The 16131-nt window shown below is 48.0% G+C and overlaps 1 pseudogene across 1 annotated transcript in view; it reads right to left on the minus strand.

Moving 5' to 3' along the window:
- LOC309550215 overlaps nt 1–6750 on the minus strand; it is a 40733-nt pseudogene extending 33983 nt beyond the window's left edge. Inside the window, exons 1-2 of the transcript in view lie at nt 6401–6750; nt 5444–5692 (exon numbers count right to left, since the gene is read on the minus strand). The product of the transcript in view is annotated as an uncharacterized misc_RNA (transcript). The remainder of the gene's footprint in view (nt 1–5443; nt 5693–6400) is intronic.
- Nucleotides 6751–16131: the final 9381 nt, after the last annotated feature.

The following is a 16131-nucleotide window of genomic DNA, read 5'->3' on the forward strand; positions in this document are numbered from 1 at the left end:
CAACACTCCGGTAAGGATCAGGATGGCTGGAGCGGTAACGGTAGACAGGCTGTAAGCGGTAGCTGGCCACTCTTCCTGGTCCCGGGGACACTCAGATCCGTCGTCACTTCCGGAAGCGTGATTACGTCATGGCGCCGGCGACGTGTTCTCGGAGCATGCGCTCCTTCCTTCCTAAATCTCAAGTTACTGCACTTAGAGTGGCACCTGTGTTTCCCTTCTATACATGGTCCTGACGCCTGCCCGGGACATGTTTTTGCCTTGCCCTTGACTTCGTGGGGTTAGTAACATTTTATCTGTATGATATATGATATTGCTTTTCACATGTGATATATTTGAGGAGACACAATGTATGTATAGTTGTTATAATATGTTTTTGTATGTATTTTTTGTAGAATTACAGGCTTTTTGGCCCTGAGGAAGCCTTAGTGCGAAACACGTCGGCTTACTGGGGACCTCTAAACTGTGCCCTATCAGAGACCACTGTTACCAACTTGGCACTATTGTATCAGCGTTCCCACAGGGAGCATGTTTCTACAAATGTTTTTATTATATATGTGTGTAACGGGGTTTTGAAGGCGCCCCCTAGTGTCTTTGGGGTCCCTAAACCTAGTTAACTCACTATGCCTGACAGGCGGATCCTGAGCCTCCGCTATCTGGGAACTGGGGTACATGTCTGTGGCAGTGCCTCCACCCAGTGGGGCATCCGGGGTAGGGATGTGGGGTCCCACTGGGAACATACTTGGTGCAATGAGACTGACACAGTCTAACTGAAACTGACTTTATATAGTAAGTAGCAAATGAACCAACATACATGGGAAAATACAATAGAGTAACACAGATAACAATGCAATGTGGATTTTCCTCACCCACCCACTAGCACACCTGCGTCCCACCCCCTTATCTTTGCCCTATATGGCCGTTGGTGCACATAGGAGAGTTGGGGCCCTTATAAGTCCTGCTCCGCAGGGTCACTGAAGCAGCCTGAGATGTGCAATGTCCACTCTGGACCTCAGAGTCTTTACTGTGAGTGAGGAGACAGGTGCCCTGTGGTGATACAGGGAGAGGCTTGGCTTACCCTCACAACGCAATTAACCAGGTCAGTCCGCTGCAGTCTCCTCTCACTGGATTCACCAGACGTCTGGACTCAGTGCGTGTCTTTGAAAGCAGGTCCCTCTCTCAGCTGGTGTGGTCTTGGGTGAAGCAAGTTCTCTCAGCAGGGTTCTATCTCTGTGCTGCAGTCTTTCACAGCTAGTCGTATGTCCTTTCTCTGGCTGAGCATGTGGTAACTTCTAGAAGTCTTCCATGAACTCCTTCCTCAGAGCTGTGCAGGAAGTCCTCCCAGGACATTAATAGGTGATAAAACCTGAGAAGAAGGATAAGAAGTCATCCAGAGCTGGTCTCTATCTCCCTCAGTCTTCTCCTCACCTCACACACCACTTCCTGGTCACACTGCGATGATGCCACAATCATGTGACTGAAAAGGCCAAGTCCTGTGATCAATGCTCAATGTTTTATTAACAGCATACTGAGTCCATCTGCCATCTACTGGGCATTTCAGATAATACAGCCTGTGTAACTCTACAGGGTTACATGCTCCCCCTTGAAAATACTTGCCTTCCACTGGCAAGTCCTAGCCAGGGGGCTTAACATAAATTCAAAAGAAAAAGGTTTAGCATACATACAGTACAGTTAGCACAGTAACCTAATCCTAGCTAGCTAGTTATCTAGGGTAAAGAGTCACTAACAATTACCACTTCAGCTAGTGCATGTAGGAAAGTGGCCATTTTAGATGCCGCTTGTGTCAGCGGGGCATAACTGGGCTCTCCTATATTATCATAAACTAGGGCCCTAGGGGGTTGCCGCACTCTGGTGCTGTGTCTCAGTTCTCGCTGTGGAAGAGGATCTTGGGACATCAACTGTGGAACTTCGACTCCTGCCCTCAAACTAGAGTCTCTAAGGGAAGTTCCAGGCACAAAACATGAACTTTCTGGATTTAACCTTGGAGAACTTTGTGAACCCACAGGAGTTAAAGGAGGCAATTGCTGTGTTTCTTCAGCGGGTGATGACCACCACTGATCCTCTGCACTGGGAGCACTGGGAGTTCCCGGGGTCTCCTCTGCCCCATTTCCAGGACTCTCTGCTGGGTTTTCCCTCAGTTATTCACCACCCATCTCCTCTTCATCAGCATACACAACTGAAAGCAGATGGTTTCTATGCCAAGCCTTTATTCGGCCCTCCGGGCCCCTAATGTTGTACACTGGCAGCCCTTCCAGTTTGGAGACAACCTCAAACAGGATATCTTTCCATCTGTCAGCCAGTTCTAGATTCCGGAGAAGAACTTTATCCCCTGCTTGAATCTCCCGATATCTCACCTTAGCATCATACCTTCTTTTGTTCCGTTCTTCCATTTTTGCTGCAGCTTGGGTGGCCAACTCATAGGCCCGATGAAGGTTTTGTTTGAGGTTCCTCACATATTGAAAGTGTGAAGTTGAATCTGTTCCATCAGGAGACACTCCCAAACGGACATCTATCGGCAATCAAGCTTCTCTTCTGAACATTAGGAAATAGGGTGAGAACCCTGTAGATTCATGCCTTGTACAGTTGTATGCGTGGACCATGGCTTCCACATGTTTACTCCAAGACCGCTTCTTGACTTGCTTGAGAGTTCCTAGCATATCTAGGAGGGTCCTATTGAACCGTTCTGGCTGTGTGTCGCCCTCCGGATGATAAGGTGTGGTTCTGGACTTCTGTACCTGCAACATGTCCAACAGCTCCTTGATCAACTTACTCTCAAAATTTCTACCTTGATCAGAGTGTATCCGATTGGGTAGTCCATAGTGGATAAAATACTTCTGCCAAAGGACTTTTGATCTTTAGTGGGGAAGGCTTGAGCATATCTGGTGAAGTGGTCCGTTACCACCAGCACATTTCCAATTCCTGCTGTATCGTTCTCAATGCAGAGATAGTCCATGCACACAAGATCCATGGGTCCTGTACTTTTCAGATGACCCATAGGGGCAGCTCTCACAGGCAGGGTCTTCCTCTGGATACACCTCCTGCATGTCTGTACATTTGCTCGACATGTTCCCTCATGCGAGGCCAATAGAACCGATCTTGTACTAGGCCATAACAATACAGAAAAATGGCCCGCGGGACTTTAAATGAGGTTGGTGCTATTGGCTGGAGATTGAATAAATACCAAATTAAATATGTAAAACAATGTATAAATTTATTATTACATTGTATAGACAAGTTAAGCAAATAATAATGACATGTAAAAAATATCACATAGCACGGCTCGATGGCCATAATGGCATAGTGTAATAGCATGTACAATATTAAACGTTGATAGATATCCTGGTGTGACCACTTGGTTGGACAATAGCCTGAATAACATGTTGATAGTTCCATGATAGTGGAATACAATACAAATTGAGCTGACGCGTTTCGGGAGCTACATCTCCCTTCTTCAGAGATCTATGTATTTGGATTTATCCAAATACATAGATCTCTGAAGAAGGGAGATGTAGCTCCCGAAACGCGTCAGCTAATGTTCAGAAGAGAACTATCAACATGTTATTCAGGCTATTGTCCAACCAAGTGGTCACACCAGGATATCTATCAACGTTTAATATTGTACATGCTATTACACTATGCCATTATGGCCATCGAGCCGTGCTATGTGATATTTTTTACATGTCATTATTATTTGCTTAACTTGTCTATACAATGTAATAATAAATTTATACATTGTTTTACATATTTAATTTGGTATTTATTCAATCTCCAGCCAATAGCACCAACCTCATTTAAAGTCCCGCGGGCCATTTTTCTGTATTGTTATGTTAATTTGGGATGGAGGCGTGCTTGGGCGGGAACTAGACCATTACCCCTTGTGCTCTTGTACTAGGCCATAGGTCTTGTCCACCCGAGATGCCCATGTTGATCGTGGAGAGCTCTCAGGACCATGCCACGGTATCTGTGCGGTAGTACCAATTGTTTTCTGTCAGGGTGATCATGATACTTCACGACCCTATAGAGTACTCCATCTTCGAGATGTAGTCGGCTCCATTCTCTTCGGTATAATTCTCTTTGACTCACAGGTAGAGAAGTCAGCAATTTGGGATTCTTTGTCTTTATATCTCTGATAACTATCCCAATATACCAGTCCTGCGCTTGAGCCTTCCTCTTGTCTTCTGTGGTTATACTGGACCACTGTTGAAGCATGACTGGAGCATGGAACACCTCAGGCACAGCTTCTGGAGAGTGGCTAATGGAGTCTATCCCTCTTAGCTCGGCAAATTCTTCTTGACTCTCGGCCACCACATACATCTGACAAAAGGCTCCTACCACCGGCCCAGGGATCTCTTCCCACTCTTCTTCTTCTTGGTGAGGAGGGAGTCTAGGTCTGCAGGACAGGGCATCTGCGCTGACATTCTTGGGCCCAGGCTTGTACTTCAGGCTGAAACTGTAGCTTGACAAGGCAGCCAACCACCTATGTCCTGTGGCATCCAGCTTAGCTGTAGTCTGTATGTAGGTAAGTGGATTGTTGTCAGTCCTTACTTCGAATGTTGCTCCATACAAATAGTCATGCAGCTTATCCACGATGGCCCACTTGAGTGCCAGAAATTCCAATTTATGAACTGGATAGTTCTTCTCTGTACTTGTAAGACTTCTGCTTATGTAAGCCACCGGCCTCAATCCTTCTGGATAACTTTGGTGCAGTACACCCCCTAGGCCCTCCATACTGGCATCCACATGGAGGATATATGGTTTCTCAGGGTCTGCATAGGCTAAGACAGGAGCTTCTGTAAGTCTCTTCTTCAATGTCAGAAAGGCATCTTCACATCCTGAAGTCCATTTCTCTCCAAAGGGGTCTTTAGGATATGGTGCCTTAGCACCCCTTACGTCAGAGGTAATCTTCAGCAAGTCATGTAACTCTCGAGCAATCTTTGAGTAGTCTTTCACGAACCTTCGGTAGTAACCACAGAATCCGAGAAAGGACCGCAACTCACTGATGTTATTTGGTCTTGGCCAATTCAACACTGCTTCAATTTTAGCAGGATCTGTGGCTACTCCTTCAGCGGAGACTATGTGCCCCACATAAGTGACAGAGTTTTGGGCAAATCTGCATTTGTCCACTGATAGCTTCTGGCCTTCAGCTTGAAGTCGATCCAACACCTTTAGCAATCTTTGTTCATGCTCCTCTGGCGTCTTCCCGAAAACAATTAGGTCATCTAGATACACTAGACACTCTTTGGGATTCATATCCCCCACAGTTTTCTCCATCAGCCTCTGAAAAGTAGCAGGAGCTCCTGTGACTCCCTGTGGCATTCTGGTAAACTGGAAGAACCCCAAAGGGCAGATGAAAGCTGTCTTTTCCTGATCCTCCTTCTTCATTGGTACCTGATAATATCCAGACCTCAAGTCAAGCACACTGAACCACTGGCTTCCAGATAGGGCATTCAGAAGATCCTCTATCCGGGGCAAAGTGTACTGATCTGGCACAGTCCTCTTGTTCAGAGTGCGGTAGTCCACACATAGCCAAACTGAACCATTCTTTTTCCTCACTACCACAATAGGTGAGGCATAGGGGCTCTGGGATTCTGTGATGATGCCTGCTCCTTCCATCTGCTGGAGTATGTCCCGGACATCTTCCACATCTCGAGAGGGTACTCTTCTTGACCTTTCTCTGAAAGGAGTAGAATCAGCAAGTCTTATAGCATGGGAGGCACTCTTAGAACACCCCACGTCCATCTCTGCTCTGGAGAACACTCCCTCTCGGGTGGCCAGTTTTGAACGAAGGCTGTCTTTCCACTGCTGTGGTAGAGGAGAATCTTCTAGATCAAAATCTAAAGGTGCTTTCACATGATCCTTCTGTTCTGTTCTCACAGACATGATAGACAAAACTTGATCTAAAAGATGTATCACACCAATCTTCTGATGACGATCAATCTGGATTTCTGTGAGGGTCAAATTCTGTACCATCACAGGAAAACTCCGACACCACCTTTTTTGCCAATCTTTTACCTCAGGTATGACCCTTCTTCTGATCCTCTTCAGGCAGAGACTCAATAAAGTATTGTCCAGTTCCCCCCAACATTTCATGGTGCATTGAGGCTATGGCTCGTAAAGTTTTGGTCTCACCAGGCTTCACAAATGCAGGTTCTGTTCCTGAATAGTGGCACAATCCTGGTTTTGTTTCAAGGGCTAGTCGTTGACACTCTTTTCCTAGGACAGGGCTGACCTCCATCAGTCGGTCTAAGGAGACGTCTCCAACTTCTGTCAGATAGGCCCTGAATATATCCTGTACCATCTTTGCATTAGTACCCAATATTATTGGGGCACACACTTTCTTGGCCGCAGGGCATATCAAAGCTTCCAGCTCCATAGGACATACAGTATCATCCCTGTGTTTAACTGGGGAATAGTTATGGTCACTTTTATGCATCCCTCCACAGGTTGAGCTTGAGACCCAACGCCCCATAGCTGAATCTCTCCTGCAGGTTCCATAGGAATATGTTTCAAATGACGTTCATAGAAGTCTCTGTAGATAATGGTGACTTGAGAACCTGTATCTAGCAATGCTGAAGCATGAATTCCTTCTACTTGCACGTGTATCAAAGATTTAGGCCCAATCTTGGCCCCAACAGATAGACTATATGTAGGCCGGGTCTTACTTCGCTTGTAAGACCTGGTCATTTGAGTCTCCTCAAGCTCGGTTGCCAGCACCTCCACACCCACCTCCATGGAATTTGCAGAAAATGCCCTGACTTTCCACATTTAAAACAGTCCTCTCGGCGGGGTGAATACTCAGGAAACAGTTTTTTCTGAGTCTTCCTGTGTTGCCCCCCACTTCCAGGGGGAGGATCTGCTCTCTCTGGTGGTGATTTGCATAAGAGCTCCAATTCAGCCACCTTCTTCCTAAGAGCTGACAGTTCTGTATCCTCTTTCTCCTTCTGTAGGGGTGGACACATCTGGTCTTCCAATCTCCTGGCTGTATTTATTAAGGTGGAATAAGACAGAACTTTATCATCCAACTTGGCTCTCAGCAGAATCATAACTGGATTATTGGTCAAACCACCTCTCTGAATTTGCTTAGATAGCCGAGCATCCAACTCAGAGGCAGTGACTGCTCCTTTATGGAATAACTTTCCTAGCGATAGCTGTAACCGGTTGATATAGTCAGTGGCTTTTTCATGCTCCTTCTGCTTAGTGGCTAGGAACTTAACCAACAGATCATCCAAATCTTCTGATTTCCCATAAGCATCCTGTAATGTAAGACTTGTAGATAGTCGTGCACAGTAGCTTGCCCATTTACTCCCCTGTACAATCTTATCATGTCTGTAGCGGGAAAATGAAGACTCTCTACCAACCGCTGTTTCTTTATGGTATCCGTACAAGACCATTCCTCCAACAACTGCATAGCATTATCCTTCCAGACCTCAAAAGGCTCTTCTCCTGCAGGAACAGGCTGATTCCCAGAAAACACCTTTAGTTTGCGGTAACTATGGGTGTGGTTTGCCGTCACTATGGCTACTGAGAGTTTCTGTAGTATGTCCGATACATCACTACCTCCTGTAGGCAGGGTGCGTACTTCAGGGTTGTCTGGTTTCAGTAATGCTGTAGATGGATGAGATTCTGCTTTAGGAGTAATCATCCCCTGTCCTGCAATAGGATGGGCAGCTTGTTTAGGAATGGCTCCGGCCTTTCCGGAGATGGGAGTCAGGAGCTTAGAATAATTTTCTGTGACATAGTCTTTCTGTTCTAATTTAAAGGGTGGTTGCAGTGAGACCCTTTCTTTCTTATCAAGGAGAGCGTACACTAAGGAGCATCCTTCATCCGGGGCTCCATATAAATGAATGTTGGTGGGTATCTCATGGTCTCCCAAGTCCGTATGACAATATATTAACATGTAAGTTTGGCCTTCAGAATCTTGCAGGATATCCCTGATGGTCGCCATTTCTATTCCCAATCGAATTTCTATACACAAGATGACGTGATTCATCTCCCAGCAGGAGGGGACTTTGCATAACATCACAGCTTGCTGTAATGGTACATTTCTTTGCTGGGCCCACTCTTTTGCAAAGGAGGGAGTGGCCTGAGGACTTAACCTATTCTCACTGGTTGTACCCCAATAGATCTCAGCAGTGCCTCCATATGTAACGGGGTTTTGGGGATGCCCCCTAGTGTCTTTGGGGTCCCTAAACCTAGTTAACTCACTATGCCTGACAGGCGGTTCCTGAGCCTCCGCTATCTGGGAGCTGGGGTACATGTTTGCGGCAGTGCCTACACCCAGTGGGGCATCCGGGGTAAAGATGTGGGGTCCCACTGGGAACATACTTGGTGCAATGAGACTGACACAGCCTAATTAGAACTAACTTTATATAGTAAGTAGCAAATGAACCAACATACATAGGAAAATACAATAGAGTAAAGTAGATAACAATGCAATGTGGATTTTCCTCACCCACCCACTAGCACACCTGCGTCCCACCCCCTTATCTTCGCCCTAGTGGCCGTTGGTGCACATAGGAGAGTTGGGGCCCTTATAAGTCCTGTTTCGCAGAGTCACTGAAGCAGCCTGAGATGTGCAATGTCCACTCTGAACCTCAGAGTCTTTACTATGAGTGAGGAGACAGGTGCCCTGTGGTGATACAGGGAGAGGCTTGGCTTACCCTCACAACACGATTAACCAGATCAGTCCGCAGCAGTCTCCTCTCACGGAATTCACCAGACGTCTGGACTCAGTGCTTGTCCTTGCCAGCGGGCCCCTCTCTCAGCTGGTGTGGTCTTGGGTGAAGCAAGTTCTCTCAGCAGGGTTCTATCTCTGTGCTGCAGTCTTTCACGGCTAGTAGCCTGTCCTCTCTCTGGCTGAGCATGTGGTAACTTTTAGAAGTCTTCCAGGACCTCCTTCCTCAGAGCTGTGCCCGGAAGTCCTAACAGGACCTGCGATGATGCCACAATCATGAGACTGGAAAGGCAGCCAGTCATGTGATCAATGCTCAATGTTTTATTAACAGCATGCTGAGTCCATCTGCCATCTACTGGGTATTTCAGATAATACAGCCTGTGTAACTCCACAGGGTTACACATATAACGAAAATTTCCCTTTTAAATAGCTAAAATGCCAGCAGGGAAATTAGGTCCTACTCCTAAACTAGGCAGAAACAAATGGAGGGCTGTAGCAGAGTATGTGGGGTTATGCCTGCAGGGACAGCCCCATAGGCGTGGTAAAGCTTTTTCCTGCCTATTCCTGATGGGAGAAGCATAACCTAATGGTCTAAGAAGATATGGAGCAACATCTGTTAACGAACAATAGAGAAATATTTCTATCCCCCTTGGTGGTAGTGGAGATGATCCCATCTATAAGTGTAGCGGGGTTAAACATGCCTAAAGACACTGTTTGATATGTGGGAAGGAACTAGGCTCCCTCTAGTGGTAGCTGCATGGAATTTCCCGGGCTGTGACTTCCTTTTCACAAGATGAAGAAACTACATCTCCCAGGCTGCTTTGCGAGATCCAAGGTGCACGGCTGCACCGCACGGCACTATGGGGGAAGTTATTTAAAGGAAGAGAGAAGCGCGCGAAGGGGGGCCTTTCTGCGCTGGACTCTGAGGAACCAGCGAGCGAGAGTGAAGGACTGACACTGGATATTGGGCCAGAGCCTTTTAGCCTGGAGGGACGACGTGGAACCGTCCCATCTCAAGCACGAGGCACATTCCTGGAGGTCATACTGCTGTTTGCCGAGACCGGAAGTCATCCGCCAGAAGGACCCCGCGCGGCTGGCATATAGCCAAAGGACTGAGACCGCAGTGGAAGCGCGCGAAGGAGAAACTTCTGTTGGTGAGAGGGCACATGCCCAATAACTGACTTTATCTGCTGAAGAGACAGTTTTATCTACAGATAGCGGTAGCGCAGCAGGAGGTGATAAAACCCCGGGGTTTATCACCATACTCTCTCAGGAGACTCATAGACAAACAATAAGGTCTGTAAAGGAGTCGCCAGAGGCTTATCTCTCTCGCAGAAGTTATTGCTCAGTTACGCAGACACCCTGCGGTGACAACTAACAGCTCGTTGTTTTCTCTCTCTTGATCTTTATTCCTAATCTGGATTACAAATGAGCTCTATTCAATAACCTTGCTAGCGAAGATCAACAAGAAAGAAGAGAACTCTGGGGGAGGGACTCAGATAGGCCCACCTACCTGGTACTGTGTCTAGCCTTAATGCAGGAGGAGTGTGGGGGTATTCTTTTACCTTTTTAAAGCTGTTTTAAATAACCTTTTATGGACTTGTATTGTATTGTATTGTATCTCCCCTATTCAATTTGATATATAGTAAACTAAGTTTGGTTAATTACAATCTTGTGCGTTGTTCCATTGTGTCACCCAGAAGGACTACTATTCAAGAAGGTAACAAGGTATTGTTGCATAGTGAAGTATTGTATTCCAACCTGTGTATCTATTTGATAGTCCAGTCCTATTCTGGGTCAGTTGTGCCTGAGGAGGGATCGAGCCAATTTGATTGGGTTGTTAGGCAGGGTGTAGACCCAATAATATAATCAGCAGCTCCTGCGGGGGTGGTGCTACACGTGGGGGCTCGTCCGGGATTTCTACAGTCCTGTAACACAACCCTCTCAGCCCCAGAATCCCCTCCCACGCAGAAATGGATCCTGTCGCTGCTGCTGAGTGGTGCAAGGAAGAGAATGTCATAGTGGAAAATGGCCTGGTGGTTGAAATCAAGGGAGAAGCCTGGACTGAAGAAAAGCTCCTCCCTGTTTTAAGGGCACTATCCACAGACAGGAAATTCTGGGTGATTGACATAAAAACTGACACCACTGCCCCACACACGTATGCACTGTGTGAGTGGAGGAAAGGGGTCCCTGATTATTTCAATGGAAACAGTGTAAAAACTATTGACCAAACAGAACTTTTCCTGATACATCCAGGAGTTCCTACTGCGGGTCCCTCATCCACTACCCCTGGGGTATCCAGCCAAGAAAAAGGTGTCCAAGAAGGGCATCCTGAGTCATCACCTTTGTCGACTTTTAGCTCAGAACTGTGTGCTGTTCTTGGGGAGATTGTGGCAAAATGTAGCAGGGACTCCTCGAGCTATCTGATGACTGGATATAGGAAGCTCCGGACATTCTCTGGGAAACAGCCTGTGCCTTCAGCAGAAGATGGGTTCGAAGAGTGGCTAGATACCGCCACTCAGGCTTTGGAGGAATGGGAGGTACCAGAACAGCACAAGAAGCAGAGAATCACAGAGAGTTTAAGGGGACCTGCATTAGAGGCTGTACGTAATCTAAAGCTTAGCAAGAAGAACTGCACTGCACAGGATTATTTGGACATTCTGCAAGATGTGTTTGGTCGGACGGAGAACGCGGCTGAACTTCTCTACCAGTTGGACCACTGTTATCAAGAAGAGGGGGAGAAGTTGTCCGAATTCATTAAACGTCTGGATAGGATTATCCACCAGATTCTGTTAAAGAAAGGAATAGACCCCCGGAAAATAGATGAGACTCGTGCACGACAGGTTCTGAAAGGGGCTCAACCTTTAGATCCCATTGCCATACTGCTACGAACTCGTCAAGATGGCGGCATTCTAGAATACCCCGACCTGATTCGAATGGTCAGAGAGGAAGAGGTCATGTTGGACAACAAGAAGAAAAGTCGGCAGTTTGACTCAACTGCCCGGGTTGGAGTGATAAGTGTGGAAGAGGGTGACTCTCAAGTTGAACTCCTAAAGACCCAAGTGTCTCAGTTGATAGAAATGGTGTCCATCCTGACTGGTCAGGTATCCACTCTACCCAAGGGGAGTATATCGGAGAGGCCAGATGAACCTGTTAGTCTCAGCACAGATCCAGAGCCACGGCCTGCAAGATTGTTAACTTGTTTCAACTGCGGGGGAGTTGGGCATGTTAGAAGGGTATGTCCCAGCTCAGGAAAGGTTGCCACGAAACCTCGCGAGCCAGCGGGAAACTTCAGAGGACACCGGTGAAGGAGTCAATCGGGTGTCCGTCAGTCTTAAGGGACTCCAGAAGTGGTGCAGGATCAGGGAAACTGAGTCAGGGGGTCAGACCCAAATATAACACCCCCAGTTCTAGACTCCGGGTTACTGAGGGAAGGAAAGTCAATGCACACCGGGTTCAGCGGGGGCCCAGATCAAGGAAGAAAAAGGAGAAGAGGGCCAGGGTACAGAGAACTGAATCAGACAACAAGGCTACAGCAAGAGAATTCCCAACTAACTTGGTCGGGCCCTCCCCAGTGGTCTCGGTTCAGGTGGAAGGAATTTACACAAGAGCCCTCCTTGACACAGGGGCCCAGGTGACTCTTTTGTATAGAGACTTCTATGATAAATATCTTACCCATCTACCTTTGCAGAAGTTGGAAGATCTGGAGATATGGGGTATTGGGACCCAAAGTTTTCCCTATGACGGGTATCTGCCAATCAAGTTGACCTTTGATCCATCAGTGGCTGGTGAAGCGGAAACCTTCGACACCTTAGCGGTGGTCTGTCCTCGTCCACCAGGGGCCAACAAAAGCTCTCTCATCGTAGGAACAAACACTGACCTGGTAAGGCGCCTTCTGATACAACTGGTCCAGGGACAAGATGCTCAGGCGCCAAGGATCCATCCCATGCTACGGCAGGCCTACCAACGATTAGTGTTGGAGCAAGAGACCCCCGCAGAAGGAGTTGGACGACTCTGGAAGCTGGATAGAGCAGAAAAGGTCTTACAGCCAGGAGAGGTGGCCTGTTTTAAGGCTTCTGTTAAACTCACATGGCAACAGCCGGGTCCCTTCATTATCTTTGAATCAGGTCAAAAGGAGAGACAGAGAGGGATAGAAGTGATCCCTGAGGTGATCCCTTTGAAGGTGTTACAGGAAAACCGTGGAAGGGTTTTAGTGAGTGTCAGAAACACCTCTATTACACCAGTGAAGGTACCGGCCAGAGTGCTCCTGGGCCAAGTCAACCCGGCTACCCCAGTTGCCCCCATTGATTTCAAAGAAAAGGAACAGGGTGAAGCGGTTATAGAGGAGCTCTGCTCTGGAAGCGCTGCCCTCCCGCCGGAATGGGTGAAGAGGGCCAAGGCACAACTTGCTCGATGGAGGGAAATATTCTCTAAGGACGAGTTTGACGTGGGATGTGCCAGGAGCGCCACTCATAAGATCCGCCTGAGTGAGGACAAGCCTTTCAGGGAGAGAGTCCGGCGAGTCCCCTTAGGTGACTTAGAAGATCTACGTCAACAGCTGGCAGAGCTCAAAAAGATCGGGATTATCCGAGAATCCAGGAGCCCGTATGCTTCCCCGATAGTGGTAGTCCGGAAGAAAAATGGATCTTTGAGGCTTTGTATCGACTACCGAACGCTGAACAGAAGAACCATCCCAGACCAGTATACCACTCCTCGAATCGAAGATGCCCTACAGAGTCTGTCAGGGGCGAAGTGGTTCAGTGTGATGGACTTAAAGAGTGGGTATTATCAGATCCCCATGCACCCTGAAGATCGGGAGAAAACAGCCTTCATCACCCCTGTTGGGTTCTTTGAGTTCAATCGCATGCCTCAGGGGTTGTCCGGGGCCCCTGCTACCTTCCAGAGGCTGATGGAAAGGACCGTTGGAGATATGAACTTGATAGAGGTACTGGTATACTTGGATGATGTTATCGTGTTTGGCAGAACTTTGGAAGAACACGAGGAGAGGTTGGAAAAGGTCTTGAAGAGGCTACATGAAGAAGGTCTGAAACTTTCTCCTGAGAAGTGCCAATTCTATCAGTCCTCGGTCCATTACCTGGGCCATATCGTGTCTGGAGAAGGGGTGGCCACTGACCCGGACAAGCTGGATGCTGTTGCTTCCTGGCCCAGACCCACAAATGTGACCGAACTCCGGTCATTTTTGGGCTTTTGCTCCTATTACAGGAGGTTTGTGGAGGGGTTCGCCCAGATTGCCCGACCCCTAAATGAGCTCCTGAAGAATGAAGAAGATGATGTCCCTAAGTTGGTAAAGCCGGTGAAGTCCACCATGGGCCCCCGGAAGGCTAAGGAATCCATCCAGGATCAGTGGACCCCGGAATGCGAAGGGGCCTTTGTCCAGCTGAAGGAAACCCTAACCACTGCCCCTGTGTTGGCCTATGCGGACCCCACAAAACCATATGAACTGCATGTTGATGCCAGCCGAGATGGGCTGGGGGGGGGTACTTTATCAGGAGCATGAGGGTCATCTGCGACCTGTTGCCTATGTGAGCAGAAGCCTACTGCCTGCTGAAAGGAATTATCCTACTCACAAACTTGAATTCTTGGCCTTGAAGTGGGCAGTGGTTGACAAATTGAAAGACTACCTGTACGGAGCTGAATTCATTGTCAAGACAGATAATAATCCCCTCACCTATCTGTTGACTACGGCCAAGCTGGATGCAACAGGACATCGATGGTTGGCTGCCCTCTCTAGCTTCAATTTTAGCCTGAAGTATCGGCCAGGAATCGGAAATAGGGATGCAGATGCCCTATCCAGAAGGTTGCATGTTCCACAGGAACCTGCGGAAGAATGGACTCATTTGGCTCCAGAAGGGGTGCGTGCCCTATATCAGGGAACTGAATTTCGATCCCGAGGAGGGTCAAGAGCAGAAGAGATTGGGGTTTCGGCTATCGGAGTACCCAAATGCTACTGCCAGGTGACCCAGGTTGAAGGGGAGGGTTTGCCCCGGCTGTCTAAAAGGGACTTGCGGAAGGAGCAGTTGGAAGACCCTTTGGGAAAACTTCTCTTGGAAGCCCTGGAGATCCAGAGCCCTGAGTTGCTTCTAACTGACTCCCCTTAGGGGGCCCGTCTGTTACATAGAGAGTGGACCCGGTTACAGATCAGAGAAAGAGTGGCCTACCGGAGAGGTCCATCTGAAGATCTGGAGGAGAAGTGGCAACTGTTCTTACCAGCTAAATACAGAGAGGGAGTTCTGGCCGCTCTTCATGATAATCATGGCCATCTGGGGCCCGAAAGAACCTTTCAGCTTGTCAGGGACAGGTTCTACTGGCCTTGTATGAGGGCCGAAGTTGAAGGATACTGTCATTCTTGTGTCCGGTGTATACAGAGGAAGACTCTGCCACGTCAAGCAGCCCCAATGGGCCATCTACAAAGTCAGGGACCCATGGAGCTGGTGTGCATTGATTTCCTTTGCTTAGAGCCTGATCTGAGTGGCCAGGGGAATGTCCTTGTGGTAACAGACCATTTTACCAGATATGCTCAAGCATTCCCAACAAGGGATCAGAAGGCCTCAACGGTAGCCAAAGTTCTTGTAGAGAAGTTCTTTGTACATTATGGGTTACCACAACGCCTCCATTCTGATCAGGGAAGGGACTTTGAAAGCAGACTGATCAAGAGACTGTTAGATATGTTAGGCATTCAAAAGACTAGAACCACTCCCTACCATCCACAGGGGGATGCCCAGCCTGAACGATTTAACAGGACTCTTTTGGATATGTTGGGGACTTTGAGCTCAGAGAAGAAACAGCATTGGGGCAAGCACGTAGCTGCCATTGTGCATGCCTACAACAGCACTGTCAGTGATGCTACTGGATATTCCCCTTATCGGCTGATGTTTGGAAGGGAGGCTCGGTTGCCAGTGGATTTGGCCTTTGGCATTTCGCCTGATCATACCTCTTCAGCATCGCATAGAGGATATGTGGACCGACTGCGGAAGAGTCTGAAAGCGGCCTATGACAAGGCTCAGGCCACATCTGATCAACGTGGACTGCGGAATAAAAAAAATTTGACCTAAAAGTTCGGATCCATGACCTGCAACCAGGGGACAGGGTTTTGTTGAGAAACTTGGGTGTCCCGGGAAAACACAAGTTGGCAGACCGCTGGAAGTCCCAACCTTATGTTATCTGCAAGCAACTGCCAAACCTTCCTGTGTACCAAATTCGGCCTGAAGGAAGTGTGGGTCCATTGAAGGCTTGGCATCGGAACCATTTGCTGCCTCTCTCTGAAGCGGTTCGTATGCCCCCTGTGGAAGACTTGTCAGAGGCCCCTTCGACTTCTCGCCGGTCCAGACCAGTTACCAGATCTCAGACGACGCTCCCAGATGAGGGAGAGGGAAGTTCTCCATCTGAAGATTTGGAAGATGAAGAGGAGGTACCCGACT

Source organism: Pelophylax lessonae (assembly GCF_965119305.1).
Source record: "Pelophylax lessonae genome assembly, chromosome: 3".
NCBI classification, from domain to species: Eukaryota; Metazoa; Chordata; class Amphibia; order Anura; family Ranidae; genus Pelophylax; species Pelophylax lessonae.